This window comes from Meriones unguiculatus, chromosome 21 (assembly GCF_030254825.1).
Source record: "Meriones unguiculatus strain TT.TT164.6M chromosome 21, Bangor_MerUng_6.1, whole genome shotgun sequence".
Classification (NCBI taxonomy): Eukaryota; Metazoa; Chordata; class Mammalia; order Rodentia; family Muridae; genus Meriones; species Meriones unguiculatus.
In genome coordinates, this window is record NC_083368.1 from 15,646,226 (window position 1) to 15,673,894 (window position 27,669).

Genomic DNA, 27,669 nt, shown 5'->3' on the forward strand with positions numbered 1-27,669 from the left:
ATGAATTGTAATGTAAACATCTGATATAAAGGATGTCTGATATGTGACCCCTATGAAAGGGTTGTTCACCCTCCCGAAGGAGTCACAACCCGTAGGCTGAGAACTGCTGATCTACAGTCACACACCAAACATACTGAGGAAACAGTTCCCCAGCACACACACCTACACACGTCCATATGAACACATGTATACACCACACATGTGAGAAACGGAAAGTAAAAAGCAACGGTGCCACCAGACCATGGGCTGAAACCTCCCAAACACGAGCAGAAACCACCTTCCTCCGCACACATCGATTGATTGATGGCTGCTGAGCCGGTTCGGGGGGTAAAGAAGCGCACTTGCTGCAAAGCCTGAAGACCGGTTGGATCCACCTGGTGAAGAGGAAGAATTGACCTCTGACCTCAGCTCGTGCATGATGATGGGCTAGTGCATGCCTGCGCAGTAGAGATGGGGAAAATTTAAATTATCTCAGGTCGTTTTTAGCTCACTAACAGAAAATGATAACTTGAGATGAAATTGAAGATAATTTACTAGAGCTGATCAAACACACACATAGAAGATAATTTCCTAGAGCTGATCAAACGTGTGTTCATGTGTGTATATATATATGTGTGTGTTCATGTGTGTGTATATATATCTATATAGATATATAGTGTATACATATATATAATATATATATCCTACAGTGAATATTTAATGTTGAACATGTTCCTTTTAAAATTGCCTCAGCTTGGCAGGTATGTTGGCGTATGCCTTAAATCCAGCACTTGAGAGACAGAGGTAGGTGAATCTCTGATTTTTAGGCCAGCCTGGTCTAACAGAGTTCCAGGACAGCCAAGGGCTATATAGAGAGATCCTGTTTCCAAAAAAAAAAAAAAAATAAGTCAATATTGGCTTAACTTAATACTATCCCTGAAGACCAAATTAATCTCCAGAGTAGGAAACAGAAGTTCTATTCCTTTAAAAAAAAAATTTACATTATATGTGTATGTGTGTGTCAGCGTGAAGGTGTGTGCCCATGTAATGCAGCTGCCTGTGGGATCCAGAAGAGGCTGGTGGACTCCCTAAAGCTGAAGTTACAGGCTGTTGTAACCTGCCTGACGTGGGCGCTTCACAAGAACAGCATGTACCTATGCCTGAGCCATCTCTCCAGCTCTGGTTAATGGGTTTAAAACGGAGTCTCATTGTGAGGCTGAGACTGGGCCGGGCTTGCTTAGAGTTTACAATCTCCATACATCAGTCTCTTGGGTGCTGGGATCACAGATACGTACTACCATGCCCCATGAAAGGCAGGCTCTTAATGGGGTAGATACTGCCCATCAGCTGAGGGTTGCTTGGAAATCCTTGCCTGTTTAGTGGTGTGGAATTCACCCCTGTGCAATGTACAGTGTATGCCTGTTCAATTTCCAGCTTTTCAAGGTTAGCCGCAATGATAACAACTTGGGGCTACACGCACACCCCAAATATCTAGTCCTGTCGGAGCAGTTGAAGAATGCAAGACCACAGAACACCTCCTGATACCTGGATTAATAGGGTATGGGCTAAACAGTTGGGAAACAGTGCTTCCAATACCCTATTGCCTCTAGAACTCCTGTCAATAGCATGTTTCCACATATAACAGGGACAGATTCCTTAATTGGGTACAGCTAAGAGAAGAGACAAGACGATCTTGAAAATTAATAAAAGCCACATGGGGGATCAGAAGATGGGGGAAGGGGATAGATAAGTGATGGTGATGGGAGCATGATCAAAATGCATTATATACATGATTGAAAATTGCTGCCACCCATGCAGCTTGACTCCTGGAATCCTGGCTAGGGATGGGAAGGGAACGAAGAAAGGATGGGCAGAGTGAAGCTGGGAGCAAACTCAGCATTCTTACTAGATTCAGCAGAAGGGGGGACTAGCTGTCTGGTAGAGGGTCTCTGTAGCTGGTCCTTGCACACACTGGGCAATCACCCATAACCATTCCTGAGGAAAGCTTTGCCATTCCTCCTGAGCCTGGTCCATGTAAGTAATGGCTTCACCAGTTTTCATGGGTCTAAGGCCTTGGAGTCAACATGTATGTTCACTAAGAACTTTATTCACTCAGCTTTCTGCACTCCTTACAGGAAACATCATTAATTACATATAGCCGGGATGGAGAGAGAGCTCAGTGGTTAAGAGCACAAGCTGCTCTTCCAGAGGACCCAGGTTCAATTTCCAGCACCCACCTGGCAGCTCACAATTGTAACTCCAGTTCTAGGGGATCTGACTCCCTCACACAGACATATATGCGCGCAAAACACTAATGCACATAAAATAATTATTAAAGATTTATTTTAATTTTTTGTATAAATATATGCTAAAAAAAAACTTTTTAGAAGGCATGAGGAAGGGACAAAATTGTCCCTAACTTAGTAAGAGGACCTGACTAACTCCATTTTGAGACTGGGTACAAAACCAGGCCAAGGTTTTTGCCACCCTTCCCCTTTCCTGCTTGATGAGTTCCTGAGAACAAACAAAACCACAGGAGATGGGCAGCCAATCAGCAACTGCCCCGACATCTGGCCTGGAGCTATATGAGGTGACTGTGCCTTCCTTGAGATCAGAACCAGTCAGGTACATAAACCCATCCAATTCTAGTAAGGATTGCCAAACCTTGACTGGAAATCCCCTACCTGTCTTTAAAAGGAGCCTTTGGCTTCCTCTCAGGGTCGCCATTTTGTAATATGGCTGACTCCTGCCTGCATGTAGGATTCTTGCTTTCTCGAAATAAAAAAAAAAAAAAACTCTTGCTGATTCCATATGTAAGTGGTGCTCTAAATGCGGCTATTTTGGACTTAACAATTATTGGGCTGAGAAGTTTAAGTCAAAGAATAAGTTGCCCAGTAAGTGTGAGGTGGGTTCAACCTCCTCTCTGAGGAAATGTTATACCTTTTTTTTTTTAAAGATTTATTTACTTATTATGCATACAGTGTTCTGCCTGCACACCTGCTCACCAGAAGAGGGCACCAAATCTCATTTTTAGATGGTTGTGAGCCACAATATGGTTGCTGGGAATTGAACTCAGGACCTTTGGAAGAGCAGCCAGTGCTCTTAACCTCTGAGCTATCTCTCCAGCCCGAAATGTTACATCTTAAAAGATTATATGATCGTGTACATGGAAATCCAAAATTACCTGTACAGAGATGGTTAGAATTGGGATTTTAACAAATTTGCCAGCTAAAAGAGTGACATTAAATGTTTCTAAATAGTAAGGCTAGAGAGAGAGCTTGGTGACCAGAGTCCCCGTACCCACCTGGCAGCTTCCAACCATCTGTAACTCCAGTTCCAGGGGCTCTTCTGGCTTCTGTGGGCACCAGACATTCATGTATACATACATTCATGCAGGGAAAATACTCAGACACACATAAAGATAACTTTTAAAAATACGAAAAAAATCAGTGTCATCAGTAATTAAAGATACAATTCAAGAGTTTGGAAGACTCTTCAGGCAAAAGTGCTTTCCACCAACCTGAGTTCCATCCCCGGGCCCCACATGGTGGGAGAAGAGAACCGGTTTCAGCAAGTTGTTCTCCAACATCAATACCCTCACTCTGGTATGCTCTCTGACCCCTCCCCGTGCAAAAGAAATACAGGAAATTTTAAAATTAAGTATATCTCAAGACATATACTTAATCAAGATACATCTCAATAAAAGGTCATCACATACTGATGACAGAAATAAGGGCCCCAATCAATGGCCGGTGGAGGCAGAGCATGTGGCACAAGCACATAGGAAGTGGAACTTACCCCCATGGACCCTTTGAGAAATGGATGCTGTGCACTGGAAAAGACACCAACAGGCTGATTAGCAGTATTTATAACAGCAAGAGAAAAAAATGCCCCTAAATAACAGTAAATTTAAACCTAAATTACGGTAGAATGACAGGCATGTTAAAATGTTCCTACAGTGCAGCTCAAACACTAGATAAATCCCAGAAAGTTTTTTTACAGAATACTGTAGAAGAATACATCTCAGACAATGTATCCCTGGCTGGCCTGGGATTCAGAGAGATCATCTGCCTCTGCTTCCTGAGTGCTGGGATTAAAGGGGAGAGTCACAGCATACCTTGGTGGTAACCAACCGCCTCCGGCTGAATTTAAGACCCTCTCAACAACAGGGAAACTGCCTGGAAACCTAGCAAACCTCTCAGGGCTAGAGGGAAGTCATGGCTCTTGGAGAACTTACGTCATTTTACTAAACAAGCATCCTCCCTACCTACAGTCTAAATATTTGTCCTTAGGCCAACAGATAAATGCAGTTCTTACCCCTAGTCAAGGAAATCTCTCTTTACAACAGAGGCCATTACAGAAAGCCACAACCAATCAAAATGCTGAGTCGTGGAGCCCCGCCCCAACCAAGAGATCTATACCACAACTGCACCTAAGGTCATTCAGAAGAGTAGGCGAAAGATTGCAAGAGCCAGAGGGAGGGCGTTAGTGTGAGGTTATGTCTGCTAGTACAGTATTGCCAACATGACAGTGAGACTGCATAAACATGAACTGAACAAGAACAGGCTGAACAACTACAGACATGCTGACGTGGATGGGGAAAAGCCCGGGGGTCCTCAACCCTACACAAAGAACTGCAGGAAAATAAGGAGTGCCTGGGGCTAGCCTGGAGGGGCTAGCCTTCCCCAGCGAAGGGCACACCAATTGTTTCTCCAATACCAAACAGCCATCCCTGAAAACATGCATACAAGTAACACTGTCCATACTGAACAGCTTTTATTTATGCATTTAGGGATATATATGTGTATACATACACGGAATGAAAAAAGAGGCAAAGAACTTGAAAGAGCAAGGAGGAGTGTATGGGAAGGTTTGGAGGGAGGAAAGGGAATGGGGAAATGGTATCATCTCAAAAGAAATGAAAGAAATGAGTTCTTTTACTCATGTGCATTCATGTAAGAGTGTTGGATCCCATAGAACTGGAGTTACAAACAGTTATGAGCTGCCATATGGGTTCTGGGAACTGAACCCAGGTCCTCTGGAAGAACAGCCAGCGCTCTTAACCTTTGAGCCATCTCTTTACCCCCTTTTTTCCTTTTTAAAAAAGAAAATACAGTTGGGCAGTGGCGGCCCATGCCTTTAATCCCAGAACTCAGAAGTCAGAGGCAGGAGGATCTCTGAGTTGCTGCCCAGCCTGGTCTACAGAGTGAGTTCCAGGATAGCCAGGGCCACACAGAGAAACCTTGTCTAGAAACAAACAAACAAACAAACAAACAAAAAATTAAAGAAAGAAAATACTAGAAAAAAATGTAACTTGGAGTTTGTTAACATATATTGATACTTGAACAAAACTTGGCAAATTTTCCAAAAACTTTTACCTTCCAGGAAGTACTTTCAACCATGAAAATTATCTTTAATTGACACTTAAATCCAATGATAATAGACTACAAAAGAGCAAAGGGGAGGGGTGGGAGCTGCTGCCATGGCTGGCTAAAATAATACTTTTTGACGTATTTCATATTTACATATTGTAAAGACATATTTCACCTACGATAAAGTTCATGCATTTGAAGTGTTCTCAGTGGTCGGGCTCACTTAATATGTGCAGGGCCCTGGGTTCAAGCTCTGGCACCAACAAAATAGGTACATTCTTTAATGGCTTCGGTGTTCTAAGTTATAAAGCATTTAATTTTAGGATATTTTCTTTTTTCTGTTTCTCTTTTTTCGAGTTCTTCTTAAAAACTTTTCTTTTAATATTTATTTATTATTTATACAGTATTTTGCCTGCATCTATGCCTGCGGGCCGGAAGAGGGCACCAGATCTCATTACAGATGGTTGTGAGCCACCATGTGGTTGCTGGGAATTGAACTCAGGACCTTTGGAAGAACAGTCAGTACTTTATAACCTCTGAGCCATCTCTTAAATTAATTTTTAGTGTGTGTGTATGGGGGGGGCATCACCTGCCTACAGTGTCTATGGAGGAAAAAGAGCGTGTCAAGCGCTCTAGCCCTGGAGACACAGCTGGTGAGCAGCAGGTGCTCTTCACTGAGCCCACCCTCCGCTAAAGTAACCCCACGCGGGTGAGCTGTCACCCCGTGCCGTTCTTTTCCCAGGCCCTGGTACCCAGGCGCTAACCCTGCTTTCCGTCTGCACTGCACCAGTGAGCAGCCTCTGTCTCAGAGACGCTGGTTCTTGCTTGGTTTGGTTTTGTAGCCCAGGTTATCCTCGAGTCACTACGACAACCTGGAACTTCTGATCCTCCTGCCTCACTCCCTGTGTGCTGGGACCACAAGTGTGCTCTGGCATGCCCCGTTTGTTCAGTATGTGTCAATCTAATCATTTACAAAGCTCCGACTAATGGACTCTTAATTTGTTTATATATTTTCCCTAAGTCCCTTGCATATGGCTTAGTGATAATCCAATTATGTCTTTTAAATTTAAAAGCGGGGGCTCTTACTTGCTTAAAGGATGTTGGCAGCTTTGTGTTTTCAGTACAGTCATCTCTACAATTAAAAGCTGTAAGAAAAACAGGCCCACCATAAAGAGTTTGGGGAGCATCCATGAATGTGAAGGATTCAATCTGTGCTCCTTTAATTTGTATGAACTAACAAGTTCATATTTCTGCCTGTTGCAGCAAAATTTGTTATTTGTGATTTGAAATTCTCCTTGAAGTGAGTCACGTGCCCATACCTCTGCTAACGTTTCAGGACAAGGAGCTTGGATTCTAGCTGCGATGGGGACTGCTGTGGTCTTCGTGGATGCCAGCAAATCATTCCGAATTTGGGCAGTGTGCCTCCGACCTCAGTAGGTTTGTCTAAATTAAGAATTCAGGCTAATATTTTGAGTGTCTTCAGTCTGATGCTTTATATCACGTTTCATCTGGAGGCTCAATCTGACACACATTAACCTATACATCTTTAAACCTTTGCAAAATTATACTTGATATGAGCTTGATATGAAACTACCTTATTACAGTTCAGAAGCTGGCAAGTATAGTAAGTGTTTCCATGGAAACCTTAATGTAATATTCCCTTGCTTTCATTTAAATTTCATTTTTAATATTGCATTAACATTTTTGCATTTAATGGATAGATATTTGAATTAATATTGAAGTGCCCACTCTAATATAAATAAAATATAAGAAATGAAAATGTGATTTTTCTTCTGAGGAACAAATGAACATGTGATCCAAAATGATGTAGAAATAACAGTCCTTGACTTTTAAATTACTGGGTTCCATTCATTTATTTCAGAACTTCCGAAGGGTTCCCTGTGAAAGATGAAGGAATGTTTGTGGATGGCCATACAGCTCATGTCTTTAAGAGTTCCAGTGCGATTCCTAGTTCCTGGAGCCTGGCTGGACAGTAATTCCCTGTGCCCTGATTTATTCTTCATTTTCTGACTAGGCAGCTTCTAACGGCTCCTTCTCTCTGTAAGTCCTTATTGGTGCCATTTGTAGGGTGATGCACTTTATCTTATGTGAAACAGCAGTTATATTACTGAGTAGGGCTCATCTATTTGGACCCATGATATAAGATCCAGCCTATCACAGATAAATCACAGGGTATTCTGCATAAGGTCGTAAGTAGTTTTGAAAATCTCAACAAGTAGGGTTGGGAGAGAAGGCTCAGGAGGTAAAGTGCTTGCTGTGCAAGTAAAGGACTGAGTTCGGTACCCAGCACCCACTTAAAAGCTGGGCACAGGGGCACCTCTGTATCCCCAGCTGTGGAAGTGAAGGGAGACAGGTAGGTTCTGAGGGGCAGCCAGTCTAACCAAGATGGTGAGCTCAGGTTTAGTGAGAGACTTTGTCTCAAAAATAGAGTGGAGGGGCTGGGAGATATGTCAGCAGCCGCCCTTAGAGAGGACCAGCGGTCAGCTCCTAACATGTATATGGCAGCTCACAACCATCTGTTCCGGGGATCCAGTCACCTCTTCTGCTCTCCATGGGCACTGAGTTCAGGTGGCACACAGAAAAACACCCATACAAAACATTCATACACATACATGTAATTAACTGGTTGATTAATTAATTAAAAATAAAGTGGAAAGTAATGTAGAAAGATACTCAGTGTTATTTGTGGCTTACACACACACACACACACACACACACACACACACACACTTGCATATGCCCATATGGACACAATAGATAAATCTAAAAATAAGTAAAAAAAACCAAAACAAAACAAAACAAAAAAAAAAACAACAAAACTAAGTAAAATTTCTTTGGAAAAAAAAGAAAAGCTAAATACACATTGTAGTGGTTTGAATAACAATGGTCTCATATACTTCAATGCTTAGTCATCAGAGAGTGTGGCACTACTTGAAAAGGATTGGGAAGTGTGGCCTTGTTGGAGTAGGTGTGGTCTTTTTGGAAGAAATGTGTCACCGAGGTGGTAAGCTTTGAGGTTTCAAAAGCCCAAGCTGGACCCAATATCCCTCTCTTCCTGCTTCCTCCAGATCCAGAACTCTCATCTCCTCCAGCACGGTGTCTGCCTGCTTGCCACCATGACAATAATGGACTACATTTCTGAAACTCTAAGCCAGCCCCAATTAAATGTTTTCCCACGGTGTCTCTTCACAGCAACAGAAGACTGACTAAGACGCGCATAGAAAATTTGCCGTCAGTGGAGTCAATGGTTGCAGTGAACACTTGGGTGTCAGTAGTCCGAAGTTCATGACGGACACTGACAGATGCCTGTGATCCCAACATGTGGGATGCTAAGGTAGGAGGATTGCCTTGAATTGGAGGCCAGCCTGAGCTACGGAGTACCAGGCCAACGGGCTCGTACGAAGACCCTTGATTCTTACTAATATACAACAACGAGTGTCATTTAATCTCATGTGTGAAACAGAAACTGAGTTAAGGTCATGGTATTTCTTTTTACATCCTTTCTCCCCAAAAGAAATTTGGGAAATCCTTTTGGCTTTTTAAATTTTTTCATTATTAAATTAATGGTGAATTATTTAATTCCTGGCATATTAGCATTTTAAGTATATTTATTTATTTCTCTGTGACTGTGTCTCTGTACACGTGTGCATGCCTGTGCCTCTGAGCACGTGGAGACCAGAAGAAGGCATCACTGTCTCCCTTCATCACTTGAAGCAAGGTCTCTCTCTGAATCTGAGGCTTGCATTTTCTCTGCTAGGCTGGGAGCCCACCCACCTAGCAACCCTCCCGTCTCTATTCCTTTGGAGCTGCAGTTATAGGAGTGAGGTATGCCAGGCCGTGGGGTAGGCGCTAGGCCCCAAACTACAGGCTTAATGGCTATGAACAATCCCTCTAGCCCCTACACTAACATTTTAAAATAGAAATACTTTAGCAAGACCTAAATTTCAAAAGTGGAAAAGAGTGGATTACCACAGTCTGGAGGAGGGGCAAATGAGGAACTGTTTGATGGGTGTGTATTTCCAGCTTTACAAGATGAAGAGGTTCTTAACTGGTTTGCAGTGATATGTGCGGGCTTACCACATTTAAGGAGGTTAACACGGTCTACACACATGTATATTACCACATTAAAAAAATCCAAAATAAAATTTAGAAGTCAGGCTGGTGTTTAAGAGCCAGAGTCTTACATTAGTCCTGGCTATTTCTATTCTTCCCGCAGGAAATTTTAGTCTAATCTACTATACTACCTCTTGATCATATTTTATTGGCATTTGCCAAATCACACGTCTGTAACAAACATATACACATGAGCTTAAATTTGAGACAGTTGTCCCCTGTGACCTCACAGCACCAAGCATTTAGTAATTAATCTTAAAAGTTCTGACGATTGCTGGAGGATGTAGCTCAGGTGATAGTGTCTGCCTAGCATGCATGGGGCTCTGGGCTCTTGCCTTAAGTGGGTATGTGTTACAGTCCTGTAGTCCCAGTATGCTAGAGGTAGAGGCAGAGACATCAGGACTTCAGTGTCATCCTTGGCAGCATAACGGGTTCAGGTCCAGCTTAGAACACCTGAGACCCTGTCTCAAATAAAGAAAAGTATGATTACATCACCACTGCTGAAAGCAATCTAAATATTTAAGGTGTTGCTAAAAATAGATGTGATGGTTGGTTATGGTTGCCAACTTGGGAGGATTCAGAATCCTAGAATTTGGTAGACCCTAGAATCACCTCAGACCTACACCCTGGCTGTATCTATGAGGATGTTTCCAGAAAGTTTTAACTGAGGTGAGGGAGAACTCCTCCCAGATATGGACAGCAGCATCGAATGGACTGAATGAAAAAAAGAGGTAGGTGAGGGTTAGCTGTAGGAGCACCCAGCTCTTCCCACCCCGGACTGTAGGTGCAGGGTGGCTTTTCCCCTGACACTTTTCCATGAAGGACTGTTCCTTCCAACCATAGGTCTAAATAAACCTTTCTTTTCTTGTGTTGATTTTTGTTCCTACACAATCCTAGACCAAGAAATGAGGCCAGTCATGTGACTGCCTGCCTGGTTTGTGGGCCTTGTCAGATCTGTGGTTTTCAGAAGGGTTTTGAAAGATTTCTTATCAAGGGCTAGGGAACAGAGTACCCAAAAGCAGAGCTCAACAGGCCATTCTGCCAGGATTTGAAAGACCAGGATGCCAAGAGAAACAGAGACAGTGAATTCCCAGCTCAGGAGTTGTCAAAGGAGAGCGAGAACTCCATCAGGAGCTGGACCAGAGGCCTTACATCCTGTGTTCTGCCAAAGAGCCCTGAGCTCTTGAGTAAGACCAAACTCAGAAGTGAGACACTGGTTTGTTTGATGGAAGAGCTCAAGCCAACACAGCATGGAGGCTGTGCGCAGTGTGGTTCCTGCTCGAACTCTCTAGGTCTACAGGGAGCTGTAGGTGGAACAGAAAGAGGAAGGAAGCCAGCAGTGTGGCAGGAGAGGAGCATAAGCTTCAAGTGACAGACAGGGCAGGCGTAGATCAAGCTGGGGGCGTAAGAAAGACTCCCACCCATGACCCCACTGGTAAAAATGCACATTCATCCAAAAGGAAGAGAGACCCAATGGCAAACGCTGCTGCAGGCATTCCCTGCTCAAGAGCAACTGCTTTGGGATGGGGTCCCCAGGTCCAGCCACCACTGCATGCAAAGCTGTGGTAGATGGGGGCTGGACCAGGTCTGAGGCCAGACTACATCTTGGCAACCTCATCCACACGCTGCTGGCTTAGCTAGTTATGGAGTCATGGAGACTTGCACCAAGGTTCTAGAAAGTCTTTGAGACTGGGCCAGGTACGTCAGAGCTGCTTTGTCTCCTTCTGCTGAAGGGGCTATGCCTAGATGAAGCTTCACTCACGCTCTCTCTTCCCTCTGGCTTGCATCCATCCGCACTTCCCACTTCAAAAGTTATTCACATGGAAGCATCTCGTGTCTTTCCTGGAGAACACAGGTCAAGACAACTCATATGTAAACATCTTTTTTCATACAACTGTGTTTAATTCCTTAGGTTAAATTCCCAGAACTGTTACTGCTAGTTGAGATCATTTTTAGCCAAGCACAGTGGTGCATGCCTGTAACCTTAGCACTTGGGAGAGGAGACGGGGAGATTGACACAAATATGAGTCTAGACTGGGCTATACAATGAGACCGTGTCTTAAATGAACAAACAAAGGCCACCTTTTTCCAACTTGTAAATAATTATGTGTTTTACATTCTGGTAATACACATTAATTAACCTTTGTTAATTTTACAGAACAAAGAAAAATTAAAATATGAACTCCCTTGTTGCGTCTCCTCTCAGGTTTTCTTAAGCATTACAATGGTTTGAAACAACTTGGGGAGGGCTGGAGAGGGCACACAGTGCCCTTGCAGAAACCCAAGTTCAATCCTCAGCACCCAGGTCAGGCAGCTCACAGCTGCCTGTTACTTCAGCTCTCGGGGTTCTGATGCCCCTGGCATCCAGAGGCACCCCACACATGCACGCCAACCCACACAGCCACGTAATTAAAAATAATGGCTTTACAAATGTTTAAAAACAATTATTCCCCTGGCTGATTCCAGAATCTCCCGCAAGAGAACAGAACAATAAATCAAGTCCAGTTCTGTCATATCCTAGCAGGACATTAGCTGTCTGCTGTAGGGGCACTTGTTTCTCTGTGATAACAGTGTTTCAGGGAGGGTTAGGCTAGTCTGGAAGTATATCCATGTTAAACATGGAGACAGACTAAAGGCACATACACACACATTCACTCACACACACACACACAGGAAATAGTGAGTAATGTTTAAAATATCTTATCAGGTTTATGGTGGTTTGAATGAAAATGTCCCCATAGGCTCACAGGGAGTGGCGCTATTAGGAGCTGGGAACTTGCTGGGGAACGTGTGTCACTGAGGGTCGGCTTTGAGGTCTCAGATGCTCAGGCCGGTCCCAGCATCTATCCCTTTCTCTTCCTGCTGCTGATTCAGATGCAGACCTCTCAGTTCTTTCTCCGCATCTGCCTGCGTGCCACCATGCTTCCCGCCATGATGATAACGGACTAAGCCTCTAAACTGGAAGCCAGCCCCAGTTAAATGTTTTCCTTTATAAGAGTTGCCCTGGTTATGGCGTCTCTTCACAGCAATAGAACCTAAGTAAGACAGGGCTGGTGGGGCGGCCGAGTTGGTAAAACTCAGGCCCAGGCCTTAAGTTCAGTCTCCAACACAGCATAAAGTGGGTACAGTAGCACACACCTGCAACCCCAACACTCCGGCGGTAGAAGCAAGAAGAGCAGAAGTTCAGGCCAGCCCGGGTTATGAGAGTCCCTGTCTTCAATAAACAAACAAAAAACTCCGTCTGTCACATCTTGTAAGTTAGCATCCGTTTTTCTACGTTTTCTAAACGGGGTCCTTTTGAGAAGAATATCTACATCAGTCCTTCATTCATCTGCAGTCGTTCTCTACAGGGAGCTTTCTGGTCAAACCTATAAAGTCCTTTAAGAGCCAGCTGGCATGGGAGCCGCTCCTGGCTTCCCCCAACTCAAGCCTGACCCAGCCATCATTTCTTTGCGTCCCCATGTGTGCACCTGGCTTTGTAGGCAGATCTTCTTATATTATAAATATCTCACATTGGGCCTACAGGGTGGTTCAACAGCCAAGCCGAGTTACCTGAGTCTGATCCCTGGGGCCCCCAGTGGAAGGAAAGACGCAGCTCCCTCAGGCTGTCCTATGATCACCGTACAAGCATGGTGGGTCTCATACCTACAAAACACACACACGCACACACACACACACACACATTAAATATAACCTTAAAAAAGTCTTTAAAAATATGTTCACAGGTTGGAGAGTTGGCTCAGTGGTTAGCAGCACTTGCTCTTCAAAGGACCTGGGTTCAATTCCCAGGACCACAGATGGTCCATAGCCATCTGTAACTCCAGCTCTTAGGGATCCAATACTCACTCTCTTTGGCCTGTAGGCACTGCATCATATGATGACAGATACGCGTGCAGGCAAAACACCCACACACATAAAATTGAAAATAAATAATGAGCTAGGCATGGTGGCACACCCCTTTTATCTCAGCACTCAGGAGGCTGGGGCCCACAGATCTCTGAGTTTGAGGCCAGCCTGTTCTGTATAGTGACAGCCAAGGTTTCCTAGTGAGGCCCTAGCCCCCACCCCCTTAATTATTAAGGGGGAAAAAAAACCCACAAAATTATTCTTTTATTCTTATTTTGACTTTTGCTTCCAAGTCAGCTTGGCACTAAACAACAGCAAAAGATGCTGCTGTTACAACCATGACTGTTTCCAAATCTCTACTGCTTTATTTTTCCTCTTTCATGGTTGAGTATTTTTTTTTTCCTGTTGGTAACCTAGAAAAAGATGGGCCAGAGAGCTTTGCCTGACAGTTCTTTGGGATAATCCGTCTTCCAGTAACATTTATTAAGCCCCCTGTGTGAAGAACATTACCCCAGAAGGCCCCAGTGAACCCACAATGATATGGGGAGTGGGTTGGCAGAGCTCCATGTGATTTTTTGACTAGCATGCTTTTTGGCCAAACAGCAAGGGAAGGGTGAGGAAATGAAGTTAATTCACTAGCGTCTTGCCAGGTAAGCAGACGAAACTCCCAGAGCCTTTGTCTACTTATCATCCAAATGTGATGGGATCCTTTACATGGTGGCTAGTGCCTGAGTAAGACACTGACAGATCTAGGCCTCAGACCCAAAGCCCAGACACACTGAACTCACAAGAAAACATCTCTTTAAGGGAAAGCCCCACAAGAGCTACACTGAAGAAGACTATCTCGCTCAGGACAGACACTGATTCTATCCTTTTGTTTAACTTCCATTGAGCCGTTCAAGGTTGAACTCCTCTGGGAGGCCAGTTGAACACCCAGCATCCCTGCACTTGAGAGGTAGAGGCAGGAGGATCTGATGCTCAAGGTCGTCCTCAGACACCCTATCTCAATAAACAAAAATGAATGAAGGAATGGCCTGGCCCAACTCCTTCGTGTTTTGTGATGCTACCCTGGTCCTCTACACCAAAGCTAACTCCTTCAGACTTATAGTAGCCTTCCTTTGACACTTACGGACTATCCATGCTAATCTCCCAGATCCCGGACTACTGGTTTTGAACCCTGGGCTCTTAGAGCTTCCTCGGTTTGTTGCTTTATTGCCTAGGGCGCGGTCAGTAATCAGTGGCTGTTGGTCGGAGCATTAGGAAGCACACTGTTCCTGGTTAGGGTAGGCAGAAAACAGTTGTGTGACTGGGGGCAGCTGAATTTACTGGCAAGCGATGCTCTTCGCGTCTCCTGAGGTCATGGATGGATCCCCCAAGCAGCATTTTTCAGCTGTCCACACCCATTGTTGTTTTCCTGGTGCTCCCCATTGCGCTTAAAAACGTAGTGGCATTCGTTTAGCAGAGAGCTTCTGGAACTATTCCTAAACGCTCAATGTGCTATTTAAATTGGACTCATCTAATAAAGACCAGGGTGTGCGAAGAGAAAGAACAAACCTGGCTTCGCATGAGAACATGCATTTTACATTTGGGTGAGTGAGAGGCTTATTAAAGCAACATGTTCTATTCTTCATGCTAAAATCTAATAAGGTCTATTCAATTAAAGTGTTAAGGGCCAGAGCTATGACTCAGTGGTCAAGCCCTTGTCCAGTGCACAGGGGGCCCTGGGTTCAGTCCTCAGCACGCAGGGGAAGCAGGCATGGTGGTGCCTGCCTGCCTCCCAGTCATAGAAATTAAGGTTAAAATACATATCTTCATCTATGTAACACGCGTCTTGGAACTTGCCTCAGAAGAATGCTTGTGCTGCATACAAGGGTCCTGGGTTCAATCCCCGGCATGGCATAAACCAGTCATGGTCATGTATGTCTGTAACCTCATATTCTCACAATTAGGAGATGAAGGCAAGAGGCCCCAAAGCCCAAGGTCATCGTCATTACACAGCAAGCGTGAGGTGAACTGGGGTGAATAAGACTGTCTCAAAGTGGGGGTGGGGGAGAAGATTGTACGTTAAAAGTACAGTGGCAAATTGCAAATACTGGACGCTGAGCTTATGTTTATATGGGGTGTCCCAGACAGACAAGTCAGGAGAGAAAAGCAGATGAGCAGCTAGCTGGGAATGAGCTTAGGAGAAAATGGAAAGCGACTGCCACAGGATTTCTTTTGGGTGAGGAAAATGGAAGATAAACCATGGCTTCCCCACGCTGAAAACCCTCAGCTCCTAGAGTTATGGGCTGTATTTATTCACCTGCACTATTTTTGATACTGAGGATCCAAGTAGAGTGAACCCTCTTGAGGTAGGTGACTTCTGTCTCCATGAGGCTGTTGGAACTTGAGCAAGAACAGGAGAAGATAGCACCTAACTTTCAGAGATGCTTGGTGCCAAGTGGCTTTCTCTGAGCCACGCAAGTGCCAGCCCGGGACATTCGGCTGTGCCCCTTGCCCGAGATCACACCCTCTCCTGGAGAAGTGGCAAGGATCCCACGTGCCTCTCCTGAGTATCCAGACCCTCTCTACCAGTTGGCGTGACCTCAGGGAAGGGCTAGAGTACACAAGCCGGGAAGCCTAGCGGAGGAGGAAGCCCTCATCCCTGTGGGTAGACTTCAGTGTGAGCCTTTCAGGAAGGAGCTCACACAGGCACAGAGAAGTAACCCTTCAGCCATGCTCTGTTAGGAAGCCCAGAAGACGCACTGGTTTCCCACAGTGAATTTTTTTTTTTTTTTTTTTGGTTGGGGAGAGGGTGCGAAGGAATTTTTGTTAACACTTGGCTTCAGTCAAATGCAGAGGAGGCCTGTGCAGGATTTAAATTTCTGAGTTGCCCTCCAGGAAGAATGAATGAAATCCTCTCTGAGGTCCTCTGAGCATGACTAGGGCTCCCCAATTCCCTGCTTTGCCACTTAAGCCAGTTTCTCTCTCTCTTCCCCCTTCTTGTGTGTCTGCGCATGAGCGTGTGTGCATGTTCCTGTGGAGAAGTGCACCTGCCTGTGGTGGAGGCAAGAGCTCGAATCCTTCTTCCTCAGGTCCTCTGCATCCCTAAGCTTTCTCATTACACAAGATGTTCCACTGTAGTCCCAGCTGGCCTGAAACTCACTATGTGGCCCCAGTCTTGCCTCCGGTTTGTGGTGATCCTCCTGCCTCGGCTTCTCAATAATCTGTGCATGTGTGTACATATGTGTGTGTGTACATGTGTGTGTACCTGGTGTATGTGTGTGTGAGCAAGAAAGGAATGTGTGTATAAGGCATGTATGTGTGATCTCATTCCTGTGTGAATGTAGCGACGTGCATGCCATAGTGCTTTTGTGGAGGCCCTAGGACAACCTTCCATCTTGCTTGAAGCAGGCTGTTTTCAAGCTGGCCCTATATCTGCTGAGGAGTCTCCTCCTCCGGCCTCCCATCCCCCCACAGGAACACGGGGGGTGCGGGGGACTGCAGATGCTCTTGCCACAGCCTCCAGCTCTGTGTGGCTCTGGAGACTTGAACTCAGGTCTTCACGCTTGCACAGCCAGTGCTTCTATTTACTGAGCTGTCCCCCCACCCCTAAACCCTCTTTTAGAATCATTTACCATCAGTTCTCCAGTCTGTTATCCCTTCTCCTCACAGCATGGGCTGAACATTTGGAAGTCTAGAATCCTACTTACTGCAAAGGAAACCATGGCTTTTTGTTGTTTGAATTTCTTTTTTGTATGCGTGTGAGTGTTTTACCTTCATGTGTGTATATGCATATATGTACCATGTTCGTGCCCGGTGCCAGAAGAGGTTGTGCGATCCCGTGGAACTGGAGTTAGGGATGGTTGTGAGGCACAGTGTGGGAGCTTACAATTGAACTCTGACCCTCTGCCTGAGCAACTGGTGCTCTTAACTACCAAGCCGTCACTCCAGCCTGAAACCATGGCTTTAGAAAGATTCTGTGTTCATTAGAAAGAATGAAAGAGTTCAGATAAGGGCTCTGGAATCAATAATGCTGAACAAGAAATAGTCAGGGAGCTGTGTGCTGCCACTGAAGGCGAAAGATAGGAGTGGTTTGGGAATCTCCTGTCACTTCAGAGTCCCCGTGTTAGCCTGCCTCACTGCCAGGGCTCTGCATGCAGGGGCTTCTTGAAAAGCCCATGTTAAGAAACAAAAAACAAAAAACAAAAAAAAAAAAAAACACATGGGTTTTGAAGGTTCAAGAACGCTGAGGATCTGAGTGGCTAGAATTCTCCACATTAACTGTATTAAAGACAAGTGTGAGAGCAAACGTGTCAAACCTAAGCGTGTTCTCCTTGCTGGCGAGGACTATATAGGAACTTTTCTGGGCTTCTGAGTTTTTGCTTTTGGTTTGGTTTTGTTTTGTTTTTTGTTTTGTTTGTTTGTTTGTTTCAATTGACACAAACCTAGACACCTGGGAACTGAGCTGAGGGCGTATTTTCGAGTTGTTTTCTTTATTGCTAATTGATTCAGGACACTGCCGTGCCTGGGTAGGTGGGCCTGCTCGGTAGGAGAAAAGCAGCCCAGCAAACCAGGGAGAGCAAGCCAGTACACAGAGTCCCTCCGTGGTCTCCGCCTCCAGGTTCCTGCCTTGGCTCCTGTCCTGGTCAGTTGTCTGTCAACTTGACACAAGCTAGGGTCCTCTGGGAGATGGAGCCTCAGCTGAGAAAATGTCTCTGTCAGATTGGCCTGTAGGCAAGCGCTTGTGTGACATTTTCATGATTGATGTGACGGGCCCAGCGGCTGTGTGTGGTGGTCTTGAGCTGTACACGAGAGCAGGCTGAGCAAGCCCCGGGAAGCAAGCCAGGATTCCGCTGTGGCCTCTGCATCAGCCCCTGCCTTGACTTCCCTTCATGATGGATGATAAAACCTTTCCTCTCCAAGCTGCTTTGAGTCACTGTGTATCCCAACAGCATAGATACAACCGGAACATTTACCTTTCAGTAACTGGGCACCATTGTCACTGTTCCCTCCTACCCAGAGTTCCACTTGGGGGAAATGAACTGAGCCACACCTCATTTGCAGGAAATTTACAAAGCTGGAAACAGATGAGAAGAGAAACGTAGAAAGTGGCAGGGAGAAGAACAGTGCTGGTTGCATACTTGGCTGGTGGCCTGCAGAGGCAACTGGCAAGGGGGAGCGGGGAAGGTTACTTTGGTTCACGCTTAAAGGGGATCCAATCCTCTTTGAAGGCATGGGGCAGGAGCGGCTTGCTGACAGTTCTGGGGACCAGGGCTGGCAGGGCGGCCTGAAAACCTCAGGGCCAGCACCTTAGTCACCCACTTCTCCAGTGAGGCTCTACCTCCTAAAGGTTCTAAACCCAACCCCAGGCCCACCACCAGCTGGAAGCGGGCGTTTCAAACACACTGCCCTAGGGGGGACCTTTTGATTTCAAACCACAGCTAGCTGGAAGGAAGGTAACTGGACGGAATCACTGGCAAGTTCTTCTCTTGATAAGTCACTGATTCCCGGGTCTTGTCTTCAGGGTGCTCCTGCAGCCTGGATCCCAGGGCAAAACCCTTCAGGGAGTCCTAGGAGTTCCCTGCAGAGCTTTCAAGTCATCACAGGTCTAGATTGGAAAGTACTAACTTGGGGAAAATATAAATTAGAACATTTTAACAACATTTCAGTTTAATGGGGCTGGATGAGGTGGTGCATGCCTGTAATTCTAGCATTTAGGCCAAGACGGGAAGAACAAGAGTTCAAGGCCAGCCTGGGCTACACAAGTCCCTGTCTCAGGAGGGTAAGAGGTGGTAGTGCCATCTTTCCGCCTTCAGTTAATCTTGCTCCCTGACATACTCCACCACTCAGGAGGCAGAGGCAAACGAATTACTGCCAAGTTTGAGGCCAAGCTGAGCTATAGCAAGACTCTAAAGAAGGAGGTCTGGAGAGACAGCTCAGCAGTTAAGAGCACTGGTTGCTCTTTCAGCAGACCTGAGTCCAGTTCCCAGCACCCACCTGATGGCTCACAACCATCTGTAACCCCAGTCCCAGGAGATCCAATGCCCTCTTTTGGCCTCTGCACAGACCTATATGCAGACAGAATACCAAAAATATACACATAAAATGTTAAATAAAGAGGGCCAAGGAAAGGAAGATAGCTGTGTCATTGGGGGGAGAAACAGGCTTCTTTTATTCAAACCATAATGGGGGGTATGAACACCATGGTGAAAGGGGAGCCTTGACGGCGGTTCACAGTTTGGTTTCCAGTGAAGCTGGCAGTGTGGGCAGAGCCCTGTGTAGGAGCCTGGTTAACTGGTGTTTGTGTCCTCCACACACTATCAGGAGGCAGCCTCACCGCCTGCCCAGGCTTTCCCTAATGGATTTCCATTTCTATCGATTGGGGACTTAGATGCTGGCTAGCAATTAGTCCTAATCAGGCAACAGGATTTTCCTAGGGGGCTGCCAGCTAGCCTAATCGCTGGCAGCTGTGGGGAAGCTCAGCTACCCAGGACGAGATGTTAACCCCCAGCTTCCCGGGCTCCACCTAGACTAGATCTCAGATCTCGCAGAATTTCTCCAAGTGTGAGACACTTCACGAGGAAAAAGGACCATAACCCTGCCCCCAGGCAGGGAGCCCTTCACAGAAAAGGGAAGCAGGATTAGAGGTTACCTTACAGAGGTTCTCAAAGCTCAAACAAATAGTAACAATGTGTTATCATCTCATTCTCTACTTTCTACTTTTACTCCCATCTCCTTTTTTTTCTTAATTGTGAATATGTGTGTGAGAGAGAGAGGGAAGGAAGGAGAGAGAGGGGTGGGGTATGCATGTGTGGCTACTCTTGTGCTGAGAAGGTATAAGCCAAGGCCATGTCCTTCCACCCTTCTCTACCTCCTCTTTTTTTTTTTTTTTCCTTTTTCTTTTTTGAGACAGAGTCTCTTAATGAACCTGAAGCTGGCTGGCCAATAAGCCCTGATCCACCTGTTTCTACCCTGTGTGCTGGGGTTACAACACTTACTTCTAGGCCTGGTTGTTTAAAGTTTTTTGTTTTGTTTTCTTTGGTTTGTTTGTTTGTTTGAGACAGTGTCTCTCACTGTGGCCCTAGCTCGCCTGAAACTCTCTATGTAGGCCTTGAAGTCAGAGATCACCTGCCTCTGACTCCAGAGCACTGAGATTAAAGGAGTGTACTATCATACCCAACCTCCTCCTCCTCCTCCCCCTCCTTTTCTTCTTCCTCCTCTTCCTCCTCTTCTTTCTTCCTTCTTCTTCCTCCTCTTCCTCTTCTTTCTTTCTTCTTCCTTATCTCTTTTTTCCTCCTCTTTCTTCTCTGCCTCCTTCTTTTCAAGTGCCAAGGAGTGACCAGGACCTTGTAAATGCTAGACAACCATTCTCCCACAAACACCTCCTACCTATCTGTTGTGTGTGGTGTTTTTGTTTTGTTTTGTTTTGTTTTGTTGTTTTTAACAGAGCATTTTAACACTTTTGTGTGTCTCTGAGGAGTGTCTGTGTATTTGCATGTATGTGGGAACACATGTGAAGGCCAAGGTTGTTTTCAGTTGCTCTTTCATCTAATTCACTGAGGCAGGGTCCCTCGCTTGATCCCTGAGCTCAAGGACATACCTACCCTAGCTGGCTCCTGGGATCCCCTGTTTGTCTTGTGAGTGCTGGAGTCTCCGGCAGGCTCTGATGCCTCCCTGGCACTTACATGGGTTGCTCCAGCATTTATGTCCTTGTTTATTTTATTTTGCATGCATGAGGGTGTGTGGTGGCAGGAGCGCACTTGTAGAGGTCAGAGAGCAACTGAGAGCGTCAGTTCTCTTTCTGATGTGTGGGTTCTGGGAAGCAGCCTCGAGCCCTCGGGCAGCAGATGCGTTTGAAAACCAGCTCTGAAAACCAGCTCACCCATTTCTGCCCTGAGAATTTTTGGGCAAATCCTAGACAACACTATTTCACTTGGAAGTACTTTAGTGCATATTTGAACTACAGCTCAAGATGTTTTTAAAAATAGAATCGCACTGTCTTTGCTACAGTTAGTGTTGCAGAGCGTTCATGACGTCCCCAGAATTTGTTTTTGTTGGTTTGAATCAGGAGCCTATCACAGTCCTCCTGGTTTCAGTCTGCAAGGCAAGACCTCATTCTATTGTGGTCTAGCTGTACCGTCTTCCTTTGTGTGTTCCTCCATTTCCATGTTTGCATCAAATGGACTGTTACCATACTGAAATGCCTGAGGCTGGGTGACTTATGGAGAGCACAGAGTTGTTTAGCTGCTGGTCTTAGAGACTAAAAGTGTCAAAATAGCATAGCACTAGCATTGATAAAGACCCCTAGCTGTGTCACCTCATGGCAGATGACAGACGTCATCGCTCTTTCCATGTTATAGGAGAGCACATACCAAGAGAAAATAATCCTCTGGCCAGACAGAATGACACAGAGAGAAAAAGGGGCCAAGGCCAGTCCTTCTCCTTCTATGACAACTCTCATAAGCACTATCCCATCCTCAAGGCACAGATGGCAAGAGCACACACTTCCAGGGACAACATCCCAATAACCAAAAAGCTTCCCATTGGGCCTCACCTCTTAAAAGGTCCCACCTCCCAATTCCTCACACTGAGGACGAGGACCAAGCTCCCCAAACTTGAGCTCTATGGGAACAAAATCAAACCATAGCACCATCCTCCCTCCATGGCCCATGCTCACTCAACAGGCAGGAAGGATTTGGTGGTCCCCACGTCACAACTCATTCCATGTCACTGAAAATCTAAGTCCAAAGTGTCCTCTGAGCACTAAGATGGATTCTTCCCATCTGCGATTCCCTCTTTCACAGTGCTGTGCTGGGACCAAGACAGGACAAGCATTCCTGATACAGACAGAGTAATAAAGAGGACAGAAGCCAGCAGGACAGACAGACTTGAAATCTTAGAAGTCCCGACCCAACATTCTTCATAGCTGTGAATTGTGGATAGGTCGGATGTCCTGTGTAGCCTGGCTCTGACAGCTCTGTGGGTCCTCATAGCTGCTATCCTAGCATGCGCGCGCGCGCGCGCGCGCGCGCGCACACACACACACACACACACCGGAGGTTCCACACAGGGCTCCAACACCACAGCACCTCTGCTGGTTGCCTAAATGACCACAGCCTCCAGCTCTCTCCTGTGCTCTGTGCAGGATTAGCCTCATGCAGACACCGCCACTGCCAGCACTGCAGCAGAGAACAGCAGCTCCAGGCACCATGGTTTAGGTGCTGAGCCCATGGTGGGTGCGAGGGGCCTTCCCACAGACAGAGTGGGGAGGACAGCCACAGTACCTTTGCAGGTACAATTAGAAACGCAACCTCACTCTTTGGCATCAGTTTTCTCTTTACTTAATCTTCTGTTCCTAATGCGGTAGTGCCACAGGCTGGGTTAGTTATTAAAGAGAGAGGTTTGCTTAGGCTTATGATTCTAAGGTCTAAGTCACAATTGATGATAGCCTTGTGGCTGACAGTACCAGAGTCACCGAGGGCATTACAGGTTGTGTGTGTGTATGTATGACAAGTATGTGTATATTGTATGTGCACATGTTTTGTATGTACATACATATGTATGTATGCATGTATTGTGTGTATGTGTGTGTGCCTTCTGGTCTCTGTTTCCTATAAAGCCACTGGGATTCTTTCATAGAAGATCCTCTCTGATAACTTTAATCCCATCACCTCTATGGCCCCATCTTCCCTGTAGCCTTCCGTGGGGACTAGCTTTCACCATGAGTGTTGGAGGCAGCAAACCACGCAGCCACAGCAAGGGATGAGGCCTGAAGCTTCTCAAGGGCAGGCTCTGAGGCTCTGTTCTGGGCAGTGCTTTGTACATGGTGCTGGGAACAAAATGTCTCAGCGCCTGACTGATGTGAGTGCCGATCCAGGTGGGTCTTCAGTGAGGCTCCCCTCTGGCACTTGACCACGTGCCGTGAGCAGAGGCCAGCAGCCATGGCTTTGCTTGGGGCTGTGCTATCTTAGCACTGGCTAAGTTTCTCCTGTAAATAACTATCTACTCTTCGAGTTTGGAAAAGCAACACCAATGTCTTCCCTCCATTCTGATCTAGCACCCTAAGTACATAGGAACTTAGCTTTAAAAACTGGACATGGACATAGGCAACCCTAGCACCCAGGAAACCAAGACAGGAGGATCACAAAGTTGAGGCCACCAGGATCTACATAAAGAGTTCTAGGCCAGCCTCAGCTGTATGGTGAGAACCATCCCAAAAAAAGCAAACAAGCCAGGTTGTGCACACTTTTAATCCCAGCACTCAGGAGGCACAGCAGGTGGATCTCTGAGTTTTAAGCCAGCCTAATTCACACAGTGAGTTTTAGGACAGCCAGGGCAATACACAAGGTGAACCCCTGTTTAAAAAAAAAGTCAAAACAAGAGAGTGTGAAGTCCCACTCTGAGCTCCGTGGGCTTGTGTCTGGAGTGTGTCTGTATGGCCATTCTGCTTCTCTAACGCTGAAATATTTCGGGCTGAATAGTAATGCATCTCTGTTGACTACCCCTTAGCTTTTGACCCACCCTAGTAGCCTTGGAAAGTTTTCTGTCTGGAGCCTGGATGACAGTTTTTATTTTTAATTTTTATTAATTACACTTTATTCACTTTGTATCCCCCCATAAGCCCCTCCCTCCTCCCTTCCCCCTCCCCTCCCAATCCCACCCTCCCATCCCCTTCTTCACGCATGCCCCTCCCCCAGTCCACTGATAGGGGAGGTCCTCCTCTCCCTCCTTCTGATCTTAGTCTATCAGGTCTCATCAGGAGTGGCTGCATTGTCATCTTCTGTGGCCTGGTAAGCTGCTCCCCCCTCAGGGGGAGGTGATCAAAGAGCAGGCCAACCAGATTATTGGATGACAGTTTTTTAAAGAGCCTTGTTCACTTCGCCATGCTGGAGATGACAGGAGTTTAAAGAGATTGAGAGTCTCTGCTGAATTCAAGTTGGGGTCAGCATCCCACAGAAAGGCTCATTGTTCCTCGGTTAACTCAGGTTATTGGTTCTAGGCCACCTCGAGGTTACCAGGATCTCAAGGCCCTCACGTGGATACTGGAGTGTCTGTGCATCACTCAGGCCCGTCTTCCTGTGTACTCACATTTCTTACACTCATTTATTCCTGGAGAGCATACACAGTACACAGCACGTGTGGACAACTCTTAGGAGTTACTTCTCTCCTTCCGCCATGTGGGACCTGGGCATTGAACTCAGGAAGCCAGGCTTGGTGACAAGGACCTTTACTCACTGAGCCATCTCACCAGCCCTGCTCCTGTATACTCTAAATCATCCCTAGAATACATAAAATATCTAACATGACATAAACACATATAAGTAATTTTTTTTAACTTTTCTTCTTCTCTCATACATCTCCAACCTCAGTTTCCCTTCCCTTCACTCCTCCCAGCAGTCCCTGCCCTCATCTCTCCTGTCCCCAAAATCAACTCCTCCTCCACCCCCCCTCCACCCCAAAAAAGATCAGGCCTCCCAGAAATAGCCACTGAACATGGCCCAACAAGAAACAGTAAGACAAGGCACAAACCCTCATATCATGGCTGGCCGAGGCGACCCAGTAGCCGGCAATTTACAGCAAGCTGGTAGCCAACATCAAATTAAATAGACAGAGACTCAAAGCAATTCCACTAAAGTCAGGAACAAAACAGTACCATTTACTCTCTCCATTTATGTTCAAGATAGTAATTGACATTCTATCAGGAGCAGTAAGACAAGTGAAGGAGAAACAAATTGTAAAAAAAGGAGTCTAAGTCATTATTTACAGATGATATAATAGTATATGTAAGCAACCTTCAAAATTCTACTAGGGAACTTCCATAGCTGATAAACACCTTTAGAGAAGTGGCTGGATACAAAATTAATTCCAAAAAAAAAAAATCAATAGCCCTCCTATATACAAATGACAAGTGGGCTGCAAAAGAAATCAGGGAGACAATGCCCTTTACAATAGTTTCAAATAGTATAAAATATCTTGGAGTAACTCTAACCAAGCAAGTGGAAAGCTAGTATGACAAAAGCTTCAAGTCTCTGAAGCAAGAAATTGAAGATGATTTCAGAAGATGAAAAGATCTCCTATGCTCGTGGATCAGTAGGACTAACATAGTAAGAATGGCCATCTACCCAAATCTCCAGATTCAGTGCAGTCCCTATCAGAATTCCAGCACAACCCTTTACAGACCTTGCAAGGGAAGTACTCAACCTCATATGGAAAATCCATAAGTAATTGTTATACTACTCTGTTCCGAGAGGGAGGTCTATAGACAAGAGCAAGGTTTTCTTTTCCGGGGTTGATTTGTTGTTGTTGTTGGGGTGGTATTTTCTTATTTTGAGACAGTGTCTTGCTATGTAACTGGATGGTCTGGAACTCATCACGTAGTCCAGACAACCTCAGCCTAGATCCTCCTGCCTCTGCCTCCCTCGTGGCTAGAATTACAGGCCTGAGCTCCTTCTGGCTTCTCCAGGCCACCACATGCATGTGATATACATACATGCTGGTAAAGTGTTCATACACCATACACAAGATAAATAAATTTTGACTTGGCTCATTTTTTTGAGTGTCTCTGATCTGAGGTTGAGGTTAGTGGGGTTTGTGGGATTAGAACCCACAGACAAAGACACTTTGTGAGCTTTTCCCTTCCTCCCTCGAGGGCACAAGGCTCTCTTTGTCTCCACAGGAGATGTCTGTCCACTCACTGCTGCCACTGGCCACCATTGCTTCTCTGCCCCCACCTTATGTCCAAAAGTAAGAATACTTTTATTTTGTTTTGTTGTTTGTTTTAAAGCAAAGTCTCAAGTAGCCGGGGCTAGCCTGAAAGTTGTTATATAGTCAATTGTGACCCAGAACTTTTGTTCTGTTTTTGAGACAGGGTTTCTTTGTGTAACAGCCTCGTCTTTCCTGGAAGTTTCTTTGTATAGGAAGCTGGCCTCAAACTCTCAGAGATCTGCCTGCCTCTGCCTCCTTGGTGCTGGGACTAAAGGCATGTGCTGCCACATAGAGCTGAACTTCTTTTTTTATGATTTATTTATTGTTACTTTATATGCCTTGCTGTTTTGCCTGCATGTCTCTGTGTGAGAGTGTGTCAAATCCCCTGGAGGTGGAGTTACCAAAGGTTGTGAGCTGCCCTGTGGCTGCTGGGAAAGCATTCTTAACGGCTGAGCCATCTCTCCAGCTCAGTATCCTGGGCTTCTGATCCTCCTGTGTATACTTCTCAAGTACTGAAATTAATTACAGGCATGTATCATCACACCCAGCTTATATTTATTTCTTTTTAAATGTATTTATCTTGTGTATGGTGTATGTATATCTTATGCATGTGCCTGCGGAAGTCAAAAGAGGGCATCAGATTCCCTGGAACTAGAGTTACAGGTGGTTGTGAACCACCATGTGGGGCTGGGAATTGAACCCAGGTCCCCTCCACAAGAGCAACAAGAGCTCTTAACCACTGAGCAATGTCTTAGTCTCATGCATGTTTATTTTTGAGACAAGGCCTCATGTAACCCTTGATCTCTTGCATCTACCTCCCAAGTGCTGGGATTGGAAGCATGCCCTCCAAAATGCTGAGCACACAGTAAGTCTTCAAGTTTCCCTCTGTGCCATTACTAGGTGTTGACTTACTTTTTCTGCCCTACACCAGAATATGTGGGGACTTTCTCTCCCACCCCAGAGATGCATTATCTCACAGCTAATTTGTAAAGACAGAATGAAATAAACGTCAGTAATTGACTCTGTTCTAAGGAAGCCATGCAGTGAGGAGATGCCCGTGCCTCAAGGAGCCGACCACTTCATTACAGCTCTGTGGCAAGCTGTGGGAGGGAGTGGAGACTGAGAGGAGCCCAGTTAATGGCCCAAACCCTTAAATGCACCTTCAAGGACCCCACATCCACACATGTGGACCAAAGCAACTAAGCAGGAAGCCAAGCAACTAAAGAAAACTTTCCTCTGGCCTTTCACATGTGTTTCTTGTCTTGTTTAAACATTATGACTAAGGATTTCCTTAGATGAGAACCAAGAAAGACAGTGGTGATGGGTCACCTTCCCTGTCAGGCTGACCGGGTTTGGGATCATGTCGGAGGCACACTTCTGGACCTGTCTGTGCAGATGGCTCCAGACAGGGTTAACAGAGGAGAGAAGGCACACCTTGAAGGCGCACCTTCCGTGGGCTGGGGTCTTAGGTCTGAGCACCAGGGGTGCCCTCTCCTGCCTACAGAGACAAAGCGACCAGCAAGCTCACCGTTGGGCAGCTGGAGGCCAGCCACTCTTTCCATGGTCCTGCCTACCACTGGGGGCTGCATCGTCGGACCCTGAGCCAAAACAAGCCTTTCCTCCCCTGAGCTGCTGCCTCTCAGGTGTCTGA